The 15,421-nt window shown below is 41.9% G+C and overlaps 1 protein-coding gene across 2 annotated transcripts in view; it reads right to left on the bottom strand.

Annotated features, from left to right (window-relative positions):
- The window catches only part of LOC123031151, a 93,670-nt gene that overhangs the window by 51,931 nt on the left and 26,318 nt on the right, over positions 1-15,421 (bottom strand). Inside the window, exons 1-2 of one of the 2 annotated variants that reach the window (XR_006416229.1) lie at positions 5,988-11,016; positions 4,998-5,025 (exon numbers count right to left, since the gene is read on the bottom strand). The gene's annotated coding sequence lies outside the window, so the exon portion shown is untranslated. Of the gene's footprint in view, positions 1-2,802; positions 5,026-5,987; positions 11,017-15,421 lie in introns of those variants that run through there. The other variant, XM_044445710.1, reaches the window with a different exon arrangement.

The following is a 15,421-nucleotide window of genomic DNA, read 5'->3' as shown; positions in this document are numbered from 1 at the left end:
GGAGCCAGTGAGCAAGCAGGTAGTGGCATGCACTGCTCCTCCATCTCACATCCCTCTTGTATGGATCCGAGCAATGCAGGTGCGCAAGCAGGTTGCCATGGTAAAATGGAGGGCAGGGCCAGGGGTTCTTGTTAGAGGCCTCTGTTGAACTGTGGACATCTGGCAGGTGCCTAGCACTGCCTACCTTGGCTCCATTGCTTGCCACCGATGTTGATTTGAACCAAAACACTCCTTTTCTAAAACAAAGCTCTTGTTCTTTGTTTAATGAAAGCTATTGATTCATGAATAGAAAAGGGCTTGCCGGGGTGGGGACATCATCAGTGAAACAGAAGATAGGCATGATGAATCCATTTTCCAGGCACAGTGGTGCACCTCCTGGCCTTACTTACAGTCCTGTTTGGACCTCAGCATTTTAGAAGCCCTGAAACTGTTGGCATTTCTCATGAATATTGTACTGCTATCTCTTCGAGCACAAATGTCTGGCATCACTACTTGTCTCTCATCACTTTACACATTTGCTCTGTATTCTTCACAGCTAGAGATGCACTTAAGAAGAAGTTAGGATTGAAGTAGGAGTCACTAGATTCAGAGAAATGTCAGTGCATCATACCTGTAGTTACTGTCGTTTTCTGATCCCAAAGAGTATCCTCACAGCTTTCCCTCCAGGGCATTTAGTTGTTTTACATTTCCTTAGTTTTAAAACATCAAATTGTTTTGTTGCCTAGTGGAACCCTATAAATAGGTAATGCAAAGGTGACAGCTGTTTTCCATTTACATCCCAGTTTATATCTAGGGTTCTTTTTATATTAAGAAGACCTTTTTAAAAAAGAGATATCTCTATCAAAACAGCTCATTTGGAAATGTCAGGTCTGCTTCTGATAAGTCATCAGTCATGGTGATTAGTGCTGACAGATGCCCTGTAATAGTCCTGTGGTATCTAATATACTACACTGCAGTCTTTTGTAATATCATATTATTTACTTTATTCAGCCTGGCATGAAATCTCTCCTGGAAGAATATGAAGAGCGGGAGGAAAAAGTTAACCCCTGGGAAGCCTTTGAGGATTTCTTTTAGATCTAAGGGAAAAAGCTGTCCCTGATTTGAGCAGGAATGCTATCTTCTTTGCTATTAGTTAAAAATGCACACTGAAATTTATTATTTAAATTTAAATAAATGTTGTATATTTTAGATGAACGTGGTTTGCATTGTCCTACTTCTCTGAGTGCTGGGGGATTCCTGGATCAGGTTACTTTTGAGCACTAGAACTATATAGTTCCCTCACACACACACACAATTCCATCTGTTCATTTACAAGTTACTGGTTGAGCATGGAAGGGCAGACAAGCAGTCAGCGAAACAATATTAATCTTTTAAGCTGTACCAGTTTCCCTGAAGCAAACATGCAGCCCTTAGAACCCCCTCCCACCCAGTTTTGCAGCCAGCTGTAAAACTATGATTTTTGTTCCCTTTGGCTATATTCCAGCTGCCAAATTGTTCCCTTCAGTTCCTATCCAAACAGATGGAAAGTCTAGTAGTAGCTGGCACCCACCAGTCATTAACTATGCTCTCTTATGTGGATCTAGTCAGAAGTAAGTCCCATGGAATTCAATAGGACTTACTTCCTGGTAACAATATATAAAATTAAGAAAACTTTTCCATCCATCACAATTCAATAAAAGTACATTTCTAGATGTATTTAGTGAACAACATAACATTCCTATCCTAAACGATTCACAGTTAAGTTATCAAGCACCAGCTTCCAGGTTAGGGTTGCAATCAGTATCTGTGCTATTCCTGTAACCATGTGGTACTATGATATCAGTGAAATGCAAACTCTGCACATGCCCAGAGTTTGTTCATTTTTTAAGTCAAGGTTGGTAGCAGACCACTTTGTTGTTTCAACGTATCAGGAATACAAAGGCAATTGTAAAGCACTGAGTGGTGATTGCTGTGGGCAGAATAGAGTTTATAGTTGTATTATAACATGACTCAGAGGCCCTCATACAATCATTAAGCTGAAGGTCTAAAATTGCCTCACAGGAACACCCTGTGGTCCTTAGGGCAGAATCCTATGGCTTTCAGGCTTTCAGGTGGCAGTTTTTCAGCTTCTGAGGGTTTGCTCAGAGAATTAAAGCAGGTTTTCAAGACCTCGTGAAAAGGAAGCAACAGAGTGCTCCGACAACTGTTCTTGGGAACAGGTTTTGGGTAGATATGAGTGAGAAGTTTTTGTTTTTGATAACTTAGAAAAATTGAAAATTTATTCATAAATAGGATAGAGAGTACTTGGGAATCAAGTAATCTGAATATAAGAAAAAGCAAAACTGGCAAATACGCCGATCCCAAGTACTGTGACAGGGCAGTGGAGAAAGTCTAAGCAGGCTGCAAGCAGAGGGGGTGTTCTCAGTCACAATACATGTTATGCAACAAAGGAATAAAAATGGAGTTAAATGCGAGTTAAATGCCAACCCCAAGACCCTAAGAATGACAACCTATGTGAGTTCAGCTTTTATTCAGTTACTACCTGAAGGATTTCCAATTTATTTTTGAAAGGGAGAGAACATATTGAAAGACTATCAGCATCATTTCTAGTGGAACATGTGATGATGAGAGCCAGTGTGGTGTAGTGGTTAAGAGCATGGGACTGGGACTCAGACGATCTGGGTTCTAGTCCCCACTCAGCCATGGAGCCAACTGGGTGACTTTGGGCCAGTCACAGACTCTCAGCCCAACCTACCTCACAGGGTTGTTGTTGTGGGGATAAGATGGAGGAGGAGAATGAAGTAAGCTGCCCTGAGCCCTTTGTAGGAAAAAGGCAGGATATAAATCGAAAAATAAAATAAATAGATGATGATGATGGTGGTGGTAGTATACATGTTCACATTTCTGAACATGCTTAGAAGGATAAATAAAGTAAAAAAAACATTGAGAACTAAAGACAGGAAGATGTGTAGAAAGGGACATAATGGCAGAGAGCATTGGGAAACCCAATGGTTCGACAAGGATATGAATGGCAAAAAAATGCAGCTAACCATTCATATGCCCTGCCACTGAGAGACTCAAACACATGCCCCCCATACATGAAAAGTGAGTGAGTGGGGACAGCATGGGCTGATCCTGTGTACACTGCCAGGGCACCCACCAGCCACATAATCGGCATCTCTGAGAAGGGCCCTATATATATACCAGTGTCCATGAACACAGCTCTTCCGTGTGCGGGGTGATCATGAATGGCCCGAGACACTGCATACCTGTACAGCAAGCAGTGTACCTACAGGGACACGTCCTTGCTCACCAAGCAGGAGACCAGAAGGTTTGCAGGTGCTGGGCTGTGCAGAGCAATGCTAACCTGCAGGGCTTCATGACTGGCTCATACCTGCTTCTAACATGTGAAGGCGTTCTCCTGAGCCCCCTTTTTGTGACATTTACAGCCAAAATGATAGACCAGCCCATGGGTCAAGGTGGGACTATGGCACCGTGACGTATAAGAACTAACAAATAATTTTGCAAACAGGTAAAGAGGCACAGCATGAATTTATAGAACAAATATAAAAGATGGGATATGTAAAGGGATAAAAGGACAGCAATAAAACAATGAAATTTAAAATGCATAATGGGGGAGAGAGTCCAGGTCTGAACAGAGGAGGAAATAAAAGTAAAGGGGCTGAATCATAAAGCCAAAAATGTAGCTTTATTTTCAGGTCCCCAACATAATAGATTAAAGAATCACAATTCATTTTTGCCACCAGCTATGCTTCCATTTGTTACATTGAAACCAGCAGAGTGAAACACATGAATGAGACCTTTGATGAGAATGAAACAAAGCCACTTAGAGGTTATCTGGATGAAACAACATTTCAGAAGACTTTGACTCAGATGAATACCTAGCATGTGGCTTTGATGGCTTATGAAGTCCTGAAATACAATTAGGATGGAGTTGCTAGAAGATCTGCTGGAAGCAATTTTGACATCTTAAGGCCCAATTGACAGCAGATTTGCTTCTAGATGGAGTCCATGCAGTACAGAGTGGTGGCAGACAAGTCTCTAAATGGAGATTTAAAACAAGATCCAGCCCACACACCAAATAGGCATGAAACATCGACTGTTTTCTTCGAAAGAGCAAAAAGCAACATCTGGTAGTGGATGACTGAGGAGTAAACCACCTCCAGAAGAGCTTTTGAGGAGTCTTAGAAAGGAGCTGTAAAAGGCTCCTTTGGACAGAATCCCAAAATGGATTTAGGGACCGCTAACATCTTGGCTTGTTCATAGAAGACAAAGAGGGAGCTTTGTCTCAGGCTGTGTTCTATGATGTGTATTGAATTGCTGTTAAGATAGCCTTGAAATCAGGTTTTTCAGGGTCACTGGACAAGAGACCTTCCATAAGCTTCATTCTTCTCTGTGTTTACTTTCTCGCTATCATTGTCACTAACTGCTATCGCTTCTCATCTTTATCATCATTGCTATCATTTGCTTCTTGCTCAACAGACAGAGAGCCAGTGAAGATGCAGGCAGTATCGTCTACTGCACCTCTTTCTCATGAGCCCTCTTGTTTGGGTCAGAACAAGAGGTAGATAATCAAAAAGGCCGCAACAGTAAAGAGGAGAAGCAACTTTTCTCAGTGGTACCCTGCCGGAGTGAGGGCTCTCATCTGGTGCCCAAACATGACTACGTTTGACACCAGCCCTGCTGGAGACTCTGTATAATTCTATGGACAAATGAGAGATACCCAGAAGATTTATCTTGCTTGCTTGTCTTTTTCCAACTCCAAGGTGCATCTTGATATCTGGCCAGAGGTAATAAGAATTCCCAGGTGGCTGCTAGGGTTGCAAGATCACCAGGAAAGACAAGATAAGGCATAACTCAAACGGGAAATAATATGGGCCATCACAGCAAGTCATAGCTACAGTAAATAAATAAACAAACAAACAGAACATACTTTGAAACTTGAGGGAGAATGGAACAAGGAAAGAGGATTAACTGCCAAGAATATGAGGACTCACCATTACCATGCTGTGTAGAACCAGGGAACTGTGGAAAGATTAATGAACTATGATATAGAGCAAGAAGTGTAGAGCTGTCAACTAGAAAAGTTCAGATTAAAAGCTCAGACAAAGCAAAGAAATGACAAGAAGCATAAACTGAATTAATACTGTGAAAATATAGATAATGAGAGGGATGTGCAGAAATTCAGATCAACTTTGCTGGCTAACAAAAATAAAATAGGGATAAGCAATGCATTAAATACATCCTAGCAAAGGAGTAAAGCTTAGAGCCCAGCATAGGAAGTAGAGCTAGTCTTCTGTCCTAGGAGAAATGACTAAAAGTGGTAACTAGCAAATCTGGTAGGTAAACTAAAAATGTGCTTAGCTTTCATTGAATTATTGAGGCTGTGTCATGCAATGACCACTGCTTAGAAGGAAGAGACATCTCTCCCATGTTCCTGAATAGCATTATTGATCCACATGAGCCCATGAAGGACAGCATTATGTTGTGATAGGATTGTGTTGTAATAGGATTTTTGTTTGTTTCTTTTAAAAGCATTTTATGTTGATCAGAATTTGGGCACATGAAATATAGTGCACTGAAATGCTATTTCTTGAGGTCTTCCTTCAGTCCAGAGGGTTACCCCTACTAAAGCACTATCCATTGGTGAGAAGATGAAAGTGTATGTGAAAGAAACCTCAAAGGCAATGTTACGAATTTAGCTTTTGTCTCAAATTACTTCTCTCTCTCTCTCTCTTGTTCTCTCTCTCATTCTTTCTCTCCTTCTCTCTCTCTCATTGCCTCTCTCTCTCTATCTCTCTCTTTCTGTGCATGCGAGAGAGAGAGAGAGAGAGAGAGAGAGAGAGAGAGAGAGAGAGAGAGCGAGCGCACACACACTTTCATTACACATTTCACAAGGAGGGTCAGGCTTATTGAACCCAGTCTGTTGATTTTGGCATAAGCTAAAAACCTGAGCACATTTTAGTTGCATAAAATGACATCCCAACCTTCAGACGTTGCCTTGTTACTGTGGATCCTGTTTTTGAAATGCTGTCTGTCACATCTTTGTCTTTGGAGTCAGTTTTGAATGTTCATCTTTACCTGGAAAGACAGACAGTGTTGTAGTTTTGTCATTGTTGTTTTATTTTTAAATGACCTTCCTCGTATTGTAACCCCCTCTGAGCCTTTACTGTGGGGTGAGGCAAGAATAAAACTAAGAATAACTGTAATAATGCAATGCTGAGACTGGTGGGCTCATTTGTGTGGGTGACAGGATTGAGAAGAATGCTCTGCTCTACCTATAAGAGAAAGATAAATGGTGTACATGGGACTGATTGTGCGACAGGCAAACTTCCACTTGACAAAGTGCCAGCTTCATAAAGACAAGCCCGGCTCCAACATTGGAACTGGAAGCCTGGTGGGTATTAATGTGTCTGATGCTGGAATAACAATCCCAAAATGCATACTTCTATCATGCCGGCAGCTCAAGCTTATGGTTCTGTTGCCATTACTCAAGCTGTGATTGGAATCATAAAACGCAGGTGAGTACTATGTTCCCACATTAGTTTGTGGCTGATCTGGAAAAAAGATTAGACCCTTGAGAAGAGGAATATCTGGATACAGCGCATACATCCTCTTCTCTTCTCTTCTCCTCTGTGCAGGACTGGGAAGAGATCCAATCTTAAAAGGCAGGACAAACTGCCCATAATAGGACAGATGTAGTTCATAGGATGGAGATGTGCAATCAGTGTTATTTGCTAAGCAGCCGAGACCCCATTAGTGGTTCTTTTTTCTCCATCCCCAGAGATGAAAGGAGGCAATGATTCCAGCACATTACAGAGCAATCTGGACGGAGGTCTGAAATGTGAAACTGCAACCTAGGGTCAAGGTACAGTGGCCACATATCTTACTTTACAGCAGGTGACCCTAGGTTTGAAAGACTCTTCTATCTGGTCATACTCTGTTTGAAGGTCTGTCCAGGCCAAGTCCTGTTTAAAGATAAAGAGCCATAAGCAGGTGGGAGAACAGGAGCCTTCACGCTTCCTGTTGACCAAGGGAACTTGGACAGCAGACCAAGCAGCATCCAGTTCACCTGGTCACAGTCTTACCCCTAGGATGATATGCTTTGTATTTCTACTGAAATGATAGCATTGATTTCCAAATCTCCATCTATAGATTATAATATGAATCAGGATTTTCATCTTTAGTCAAACCCATGTCATCTTTTGTCTTCCTCTCCATACATGAACAGACCCCTCAAGATGCATTCCCTCTCCCTCTCCCTCTCTCTGGCAAAGGTAGACTACCTGAAGGATGACACATCACAAAGTGAAGAAAGATAACCCATGTTAAATAAGTGAAACAGTTACCTGAATATATTGCCTCTTCCATCTTGTAGAGCCTCTGTCCAATCTTGGACAAACCTGTTCCCAACCACACTTTACAACCCAGGACTAAACAAAAGACATTTGAAACCACATTTAATATAGCTTTGTGTGTGTGTGTGTGTGTGTGTGTATGAGAATGAGAGAAAGGCATGACTCTTGAAATAGTGATGTATCACACACCCTTTCAACCTCTTACCAATGCACTAAATTGCTTGTTCCTTGAAAAAGGCAGCCTTATAAATCCCTGTCCACAGCTTGCACTTTTGTGGTCTGATTGTAATAAATTTTCTCAAAGTCTTAGCTTTATTCAAGTGTTACAGACCTAACATTTCATTTTAATGAATTGCTTTTTGCACACCGCCTTGAGTTCTAAAGACTAGTCCAACAAAAATGCAAAAAGTTATTTAAAATATTTATAGGGTGGTGTTCAAAAAGAGGGGGCACTGCCACTGCTACTTGCTGGCTGGCCCATGCTGGGAGTTGTGGGAATTATTTCTGTCTAACTGTGCATTCAAGATTTGTTTCAGAGGTGGAAGCAAGAGGACATCTAAAGCATTTGAAGTTTCTCCATTCATGAATGTTTGTTTTGGCGTATCTAGGGTGTGTCTGTCTACATGCTTGTTTTGGTTTTGCTACTGCCTGAATGGAAAGTGCTTCATCTCAATGTTAAATGTGGACTTCAGGGTTCATTTAGTTCAGACTGTGGGATGCTGTGACAAATAATGCCTTCCTTTCCCTCTCATCTGTCTAAAATACCTTTGAAAAACACCATGGTCAGTCCAGATTCCCCAGCCAATTTATATCTCTACATATTCCAGGGTCACTCTCATGTTTCATCTCCCCTGCTCCGTAACCCAAGTTATGTAAAAGACACAGTGTATAAATCATCTACAGGATGTATGACCAAGTTCCCCACACTACTGATTGGACAATTTGGATTTCCTTCCTACCTGTCCAATAGAAATAGTTGGGCTTGTTGAGATTTTCTTTGCCTGGAAGGCGAAGAGGCAACATTGGCCTAGCTGTGCCAAGAAATCCAATGCGTGGACTTCATCCTGTCTCCCACCATAAGCTGCTGCGCAGATTTACTATATGGCTTCTATACTAGATGGAGAAGTAAGTTGCAGTGAGCTAATGTGCTGTTTTGTTTCATTTCTTGTAAGTGGCTGATTCTTTCTCAGCTTCTTTTTACTTGGTTCTTTAACACACACGTGGGATGGAAACTGGAGTTGATTTGATTGTCTCCCCCTAGCCTGGAATCAGCCTCACTCATGGGTTAGACTGCACGGCAAGCACACTCCCCAAGTTGTTAGGGAGTTTAAAGGTACCTCCAAACACAGCTCTGTTTTCATATGTATAAGCTGTAAGTCCGCCTTGTCCTTTGGGTGTAATAAAAGATATTGAAAAGACACAGGAGTGGCGGTGGTGCTACCTCTGAGGCAAAAGGGTATCTTGTGGCAGCCTTCGCATCGTGGAGGTGCAGGCACACCACTTTGGTACAGAGGCACTAGTGGCCCTGAGCATCACAGGGATGCCAGAATTAAGCAGCAGCTGTGGACTTGGTCTTGAAGAAAGCTGCAAACTTTCCCTGATTTCTAGACACAGAATGTACAGCTTTTATGAAGCCGCGTTCAGCTGAAATGCCTTGGAATGGGCACACTCGCAGCTAAGCTAGAGTTTCCTGTGCACTGAATGTTGGCCCCAAAGTGCTGAATTAGCACTTCTTGTGGCTTCAGAGGATGGGAGGGAAAATCAGACTAGGAGCAGCTTTGGACATTTTATAAACATCCAGCGTTCACCAAAAGAGTCTTGAAAGACTGCAGCTTCCTTTCCATGGTTAAGGCCATAATAGCAATTTTTGAGTCTGAAAAATAATCAGAAATGAACTCCCACTTTGTATTAGAGCAAGATGAAATTGTTTTTTGAAAGACTGCACTCCAGAATTGCAGTGTTTCCTCCATTTTACCATTGCTTTAACATGTGAAGGAATGCTAGCAAAACCATTTCACCTCATGAAAAGCTGAGGGGGAATCCACATTGTTGTATTGACTTTCCTAGCTAACAAATGAGCCCAGTGAATTGACCTTTAAATTCAAGACTTCTGTTTCAAAATGTTATTCAAACTCACCTGCCAATCTTTCTTATTTATTTATTTCTAGTAGAATACTCTCAAGATTTCATACAAGATTAAAAATATGTCAAAACAAATAGAAAAACAAGTGATAAGTATTCAAAAATATTATAAAAACAGGTGGCACCAATAAAACTTGCAGCCCATGGATTATGAAAAGGTCATTGGGTTTTCAGAGACTTCCAGATTATCTGCAAAGAAGAGGCTTCATTTGTCTCACATCCAGATTTGTGCATTTTTCAAGTGTGAATTTGAAGAAAGGTGAAAATGCATACAAATAAATTTGTGCAAATGTGATTTCATCTGTAAGTGGATGATGGAATGAAAGGCACTTGAAAATCCACAAAATGCAGACAGAATGCATTTAACAAAGTCTATACAACCCTACATATTTGTTCTCTATACTGATAATTGGCATTGGTAATTTTGTTAATTGGTCTGGCTGTTTAAACATGTTCTTGCTGCTGCTATTAAATCATATTTTCAATTATTTTAATATAAGCTAGTTGAAAGAGTTTGTTGAACTTTGAAGACCTTTAAAATATGATAAGTGGTATATAAATCTAATAAACAAACTATCATTGAATAAATAAATGCATTTTCTCAAGGTGCATCCGCTCATGCTTCACCCACAGTCTTTGCTGAGATCCTATATGCAGTGGGGGTAGAAAGAGGTAGAATTGATTCAACAGTGTCTATGTCATGAATCCTTGAGGATGCATATACATTAGCTGAGCATCTATCCTCATTCCTGCTTGTACATGGATACCTGAACTACTGGGATACATAAGTCAAAGTGTATATATCTGCATACGTTTCTGTATTCCTTACAAGCAACATAGGGAACTGTGTTTTTCACCATGGAAAATGATGCATGTTTAAAGCATATTAGTTGTGACCTTATAATCTTCTGAACAGCAGTCATAGTTTGGATTAAGGCAATTTATGTGATTTAGACCTGATTGCTGTTTCCATTTTATAGGAGAAAGCTTTGTCTCAGAGATGAAAAAGCAAAGAAGCAACTTACCTGAATTCTTTGGAGAGAATGACTCAGAGAAAAAAACATATAAGCAAATCCAAGCCCTTAGCCAAAAACCTGCCTGCAAATGGCAGCATTTTTTTCCTGTCATTAGGGCAAAAAGTAAGAGTGGGCAACCTCTAACCTATGGGCCAAATGCAGAGCCCCAGGTTTTCACCAGGCCATGCTTCTTCACCAGCCCTGCATTAGGTAATTGATGCCATTTATGCTTCCCTCCAACCATTGCCATGTTAGGAAATACAAGAGTGATAGAGGAGCCTTGGAAGCATATGCCCCTTGGTGCAAGCGTCTGGTTGTTGTTGGGTATTCAGTGGAGCTAAGAGTCTTGCCTGGGACCTTACCTACTTTTGGCTGTAGCCACACTGACTGCTAGAATGCAGACCCAACTGGTTTCAGCTGAAGTAATGTGGACCCTCCTAGGGGAAAGTCTTTTTCATGCTTAGCCAAAAGAATAAGCAGCTATTCTGTCATACACGGGGGAAGGGAAGGGAAGGGAAGGGAAGGGAAGGGAAGGGAAGGGAAGGGAAGGGAAGGGAAGGGAAGGGAAGGGACATCCATGCTTTTGAAACTAAATTACATTGAAATGATTGTTTCCTTCTCCACTGGGCCAAATGCCTGGAGGAGACAAAAAATCATTCTTTGGACTGAACCCAGGATGCTTTTGCATTCACTACCCAGCTAACTTAGGGTTTATCCTTAAAAGCTGTCTCACTGAAAAGCCAAACATGACAACAATGGTAGATAAGGGGTGACATCTTTGCTCTTTCTGACCCGCTCGCTGCTGGTGCTGTAACATCCTCTGCTGCTGCTCGGCCCCCCAAGAAATCCTCCATTACTTGCACTAGCCTAGCCTCAGGCACACAGGAAATATCCAGAGGCTGCAAGTGAGCCTCCTTCCACCACTCCAAAGAAAGACAAGCTCTTAGACCTCAAATGCAGAAACACAAACCATATTTTCCAAACGGTGAAGACTTTGGCTTTATGAACTGGTAATTAGAGTAATTGTAGTTAGATGCACAGGGAGAGGAGTGTGAAAAAAGTCTGCAAATACAATTCAAAATGAAAGAAGCAGGAGAGAGATGGTAGTGATAGCTACAGTGACAGCAACAGTGACAGCAACAGTGACAGATAGAGACATCGGAAAAAACTAGTTGCTGCCATGCTGGTGAATTAGAGACAGTCCAGTGATCTTTCCTCTCGGATGGGGATGGCAAAAACAAACATGAAATCAGGGAACTTTTGGCTACCTATAAAAGCTTCTCATTCCCTCCACCTAACCCTTTAAAATATTTTTCAGACGGAAGACACAACATAATTTCTGCCTACCTGCACAACACAGAGTCAAACTGTGCCCATATGTTTGTAATGGATTATAGACAAAATTCAGTTATGGGAACAATGCACAAGTTATGAATGGGTGCCATATTCTAGAAGATCTGATTGGGCATTGTTGTTGCTAGTTGTGAAGTCGCATCCGACACATCGCGACCTCATGGACAACATTCCTCCAGGCCTTCCTGTCCTCCACCATCCCCCACAAAAGGCCATCGGCCAGCATAAAAACAGCAGAGTTTTGTGGCATCATAATGGCTAACAGAGACATTGTGCCTTAACTTTTGTAGACTAGAGTGCACTTCACCCTATGGTCATCCACAAAAGCTTATGCACCATAATCATTGCATTAATCTTTAAAGTGCCACAATATTCTTTGTCATTTTTGCTGCAACAGACTAACACAGCTACCCCCCTGGAAATGGTTATAGGCAGCATAAGGCTCAAGAGTAAAATGAACTCAAATGGAAAATAGCTCAGCAGGAAGAAGTGGCTCGGGTGAAGCAGCCCAAGATTTAGAATCCATCCAAGCAACATTTGCAAAGGCTGTTAAGGGGAAGAGGGAGATTCTTCAGTGAACCAAAGAACTGCTGTTCTTCCATATACCAAAAAGAGCTCATTAAAATTAGACAGAATAGCCTTCAAATGCACCCTTTACCAGGGCGGGAGAGGGCATATGGTCCTCCAGATGCAAATACACACTGAAAACTATGGCAGGACAGTTAATGCAGATGGGGAATTACAGGGCTGCTGTCACACCCGAGAGAAATCCAGCCCAAAAATCAAATAGGACATGGGTCATGTGCTTGTGTGATGAGCAACTCTGAAAACCAGGAAACATAATGCTGAAAACTGGAGACAGTAGAAGCTCTCTTTTCTTCAGGTATCTAGTTTCCCATCACATTTAAAGAAGAACATGTAATGGATAGCAGCTATAACTGCTTTCTATATTGGGGTGGGCAATTTTGGGAGTTGCTAGGCCAATTTCACCACTTGGTCCACCATCACTCTGTGGACTAACCCCCCTACTGGGGGCTGTGGATGATACACATTGCCCATTCCTGAGCTATACAGTGTGATGCTGTCTTCCCTGCTTCCAAATGCATTTATTTTTGATGCAGCATTTTCACCTTTTTCTTCTCTCTGGAATGACAAAGAGCTGCATCACTACTCAGAAGATGTTTCACTCTCAGAAATCTAGCAGAATGCACTTTGCCTCATATAAATCTATACCAAGAATGTTTCCTCAGCTTTGTGGATCTGTTTCCACACTATGGAATTTAGGTAGCATTTTCGGCAAAGTCCGCTGGAGCCAAGTAAGATTCTTTTAAGGAATCATCTCCTGGAGGCTGTTATGAAGTTCCCTTAAATTCTGCTCTTTTAAGAATTGAAGTTTGTGTCTGAATTGAGAGATCTTATTCTGGTCTGGGACAGGCACAAAAGAAATCTCTGGATCCAGGTATATTAGCCTGACAAATAATCATTCCAGGTGTTAATAGATAGACTTTTGGCCTCCTGGGATGTCAGTTTGGAGCTCCATCACTGCAGTTGGTGATGGATTAATTTGTTACAAAAATTAATAGACTGTTCTGCAACTTATTAGGGTCAAACCCCTTCCCCCTTAGGGACAAGGTCCGCAGCTTAGGTGTACTCCTCGACCCGGAGCTTTCTTTGGAAGCTCAGGTGACAGCGGTAGCGAGGAACGCCTTCCTTCAGCTTCGGCTGATTAATCAGCTGCGCCCCTACCTGGAATACGACTGCCTGGCAACGGTGACACACGCGCTGGTGACTTCCCGCCTAGACTTCTGTAACGCGCTTTACGTGGGGCTTCCCCTGAAGACAGTCCGAACACTTCAATTGGTGCAAAATAGAGCTGCCAGGTTGCTGACGGGGACGGGGCGTTATGCTCACATGACTCCAGTCCTCCGTCAGCTTCACTGGCTTCCCATTGAAGCCCGGGCCCAATTCAAGGTGTTGATTATGACCTACAAAGCCCTAAACGGCTTGGGTCCCGGCTACCTGAACGAGCGCTTACGTCCGTATATGCCCGACCGCCCTTTGAGATCTGCGGGAGAGTCCCTTCTCCGGGAACCCTCCATGAAAGAAATTAGGAGAGTAAGTACCCGGAGGAGGGCTTTCTCTGCAGTGGCGCCCAACCTATGGAATTCACTCCCCAAAGAGGTCCGCCTGGCACTGTCGTTACTGGTTTTTCGGCGCCAGGTAAAGACCTTTTTATTTAAACATCATTTCAATTGTTAAAACATATGATCTGGCCTGGGCAACTTCTTCTTCCTTCTCTTTCTCCTCCTATATTTTTATTTTATACTGATAATTTTAATTTTGTATTTGTAAATCAATGTATTTTTTGTATTGTTATATTTAATGGTAATTTATTATGTACTATTGTATTTCAATGTATTTTATCATGTTGTAAGCCGCCCCGAGGTTTCGGCAAGGGGCGGCATAGAAATGTTATAATAATAATAATAATAATAATAATAATAATAATAATAATGTTAAGAATGTATCACAACCCATGAAAGATACTGTGATCGGGGGTGGGGGCATGGATTGGTTTTTCAATGTTTTTCCCCCACACTGCTTTTTAAAAATGCAGCTAAAATAATTTTTTAAAATGTTGTTCAGTACCAGTCCCATGTAAAACTAGCCACTGGAGACACTGAAGACCTAACCAGAGAATAAAAAGGCAGAAATGCAGGCACTGGAAGCAAAAGCTGTGGATTATATATTAAGCACCAATTCAGTAAGGTTACTTAGGCCATGGATTTTACTCTATTTGTGGAGCTCAGCTGCCACACACAATGAACACATTTATTTATCTTAAATTTCCTTTCTCACCTCCCCCCGACTTGTATCTGAGCATCTCACAGCCTATAATGCATTATGTTCTCAGACTTACTGCAAGATTTGGCAGGGCCATTATCCAAGCCGTTTCGACCAGGCTCAGCAAGCATTGAAGTGCCAGGAGTGAAATGATCCAAGGACCAAACTTGCTGCCTGCCAGGCATGGGTAAAGGGTGCCCAGCTTCGCTTCTGCCTTTCTCATCCCCCAGTAGGGTCCCACTCTCTTAAACACCCAAATGAATCACTCTGCTTACTATCTATTTGAGTCATTTCTTTAAAGCAGACACTTGGGGTGCAATGATTCCTGCCTGCTAAGAAGAAAGCTCTCTCCAATCTATTGCTGGGGCAAGCAGCTCAGACCCTCTTGACCTTTGGCTATTAATATCCTAACACAGCCAGTCACCTGTGAAGTAAAGGGGAAGTGGAAAGCTCCTCAGGTGTCTGCTGCAATTACTTGGGGAGTAAATATTTCTAGAGCAACCATCTCAGGCTGAAACAGTTGAACAGATGCAGCTTCTAGACCTCTCCTGTCCCTCCTCTCCCCCCTTTGGGTAAATTCTTATGAAGAACCAAGAGAGAGACTTTTCTGAAGTAGGAATGTATTAGAAATTCATTTTTGTTTGGTTTTGACTAGAATTTGCCCAATAGGCCTCCTAGACTCAAATGCAGATTCTAAAGCAAAATGGA

The sequence above is a fragment of the Varanus komodoensis genome, unplaced genomic scaffold (genome assembly GCF_004798865.1).
Source record: "Varanus komodoensis strain SLA01 unplaced genomic scaffold, ASM479886v1 scaffold1, whole genome shotgun sequence".
Taxonomy (NCBI): Eukaryota; Metazoa; Chordata; class Lepidosauria; order Squamata; family Varanidae; genus Varanus; species Varanus komodoensis.
Note: the sequence above shows the minus strand (reverse complement) of the source record. Positions and strands in the feature narration are given on the sequence as shown.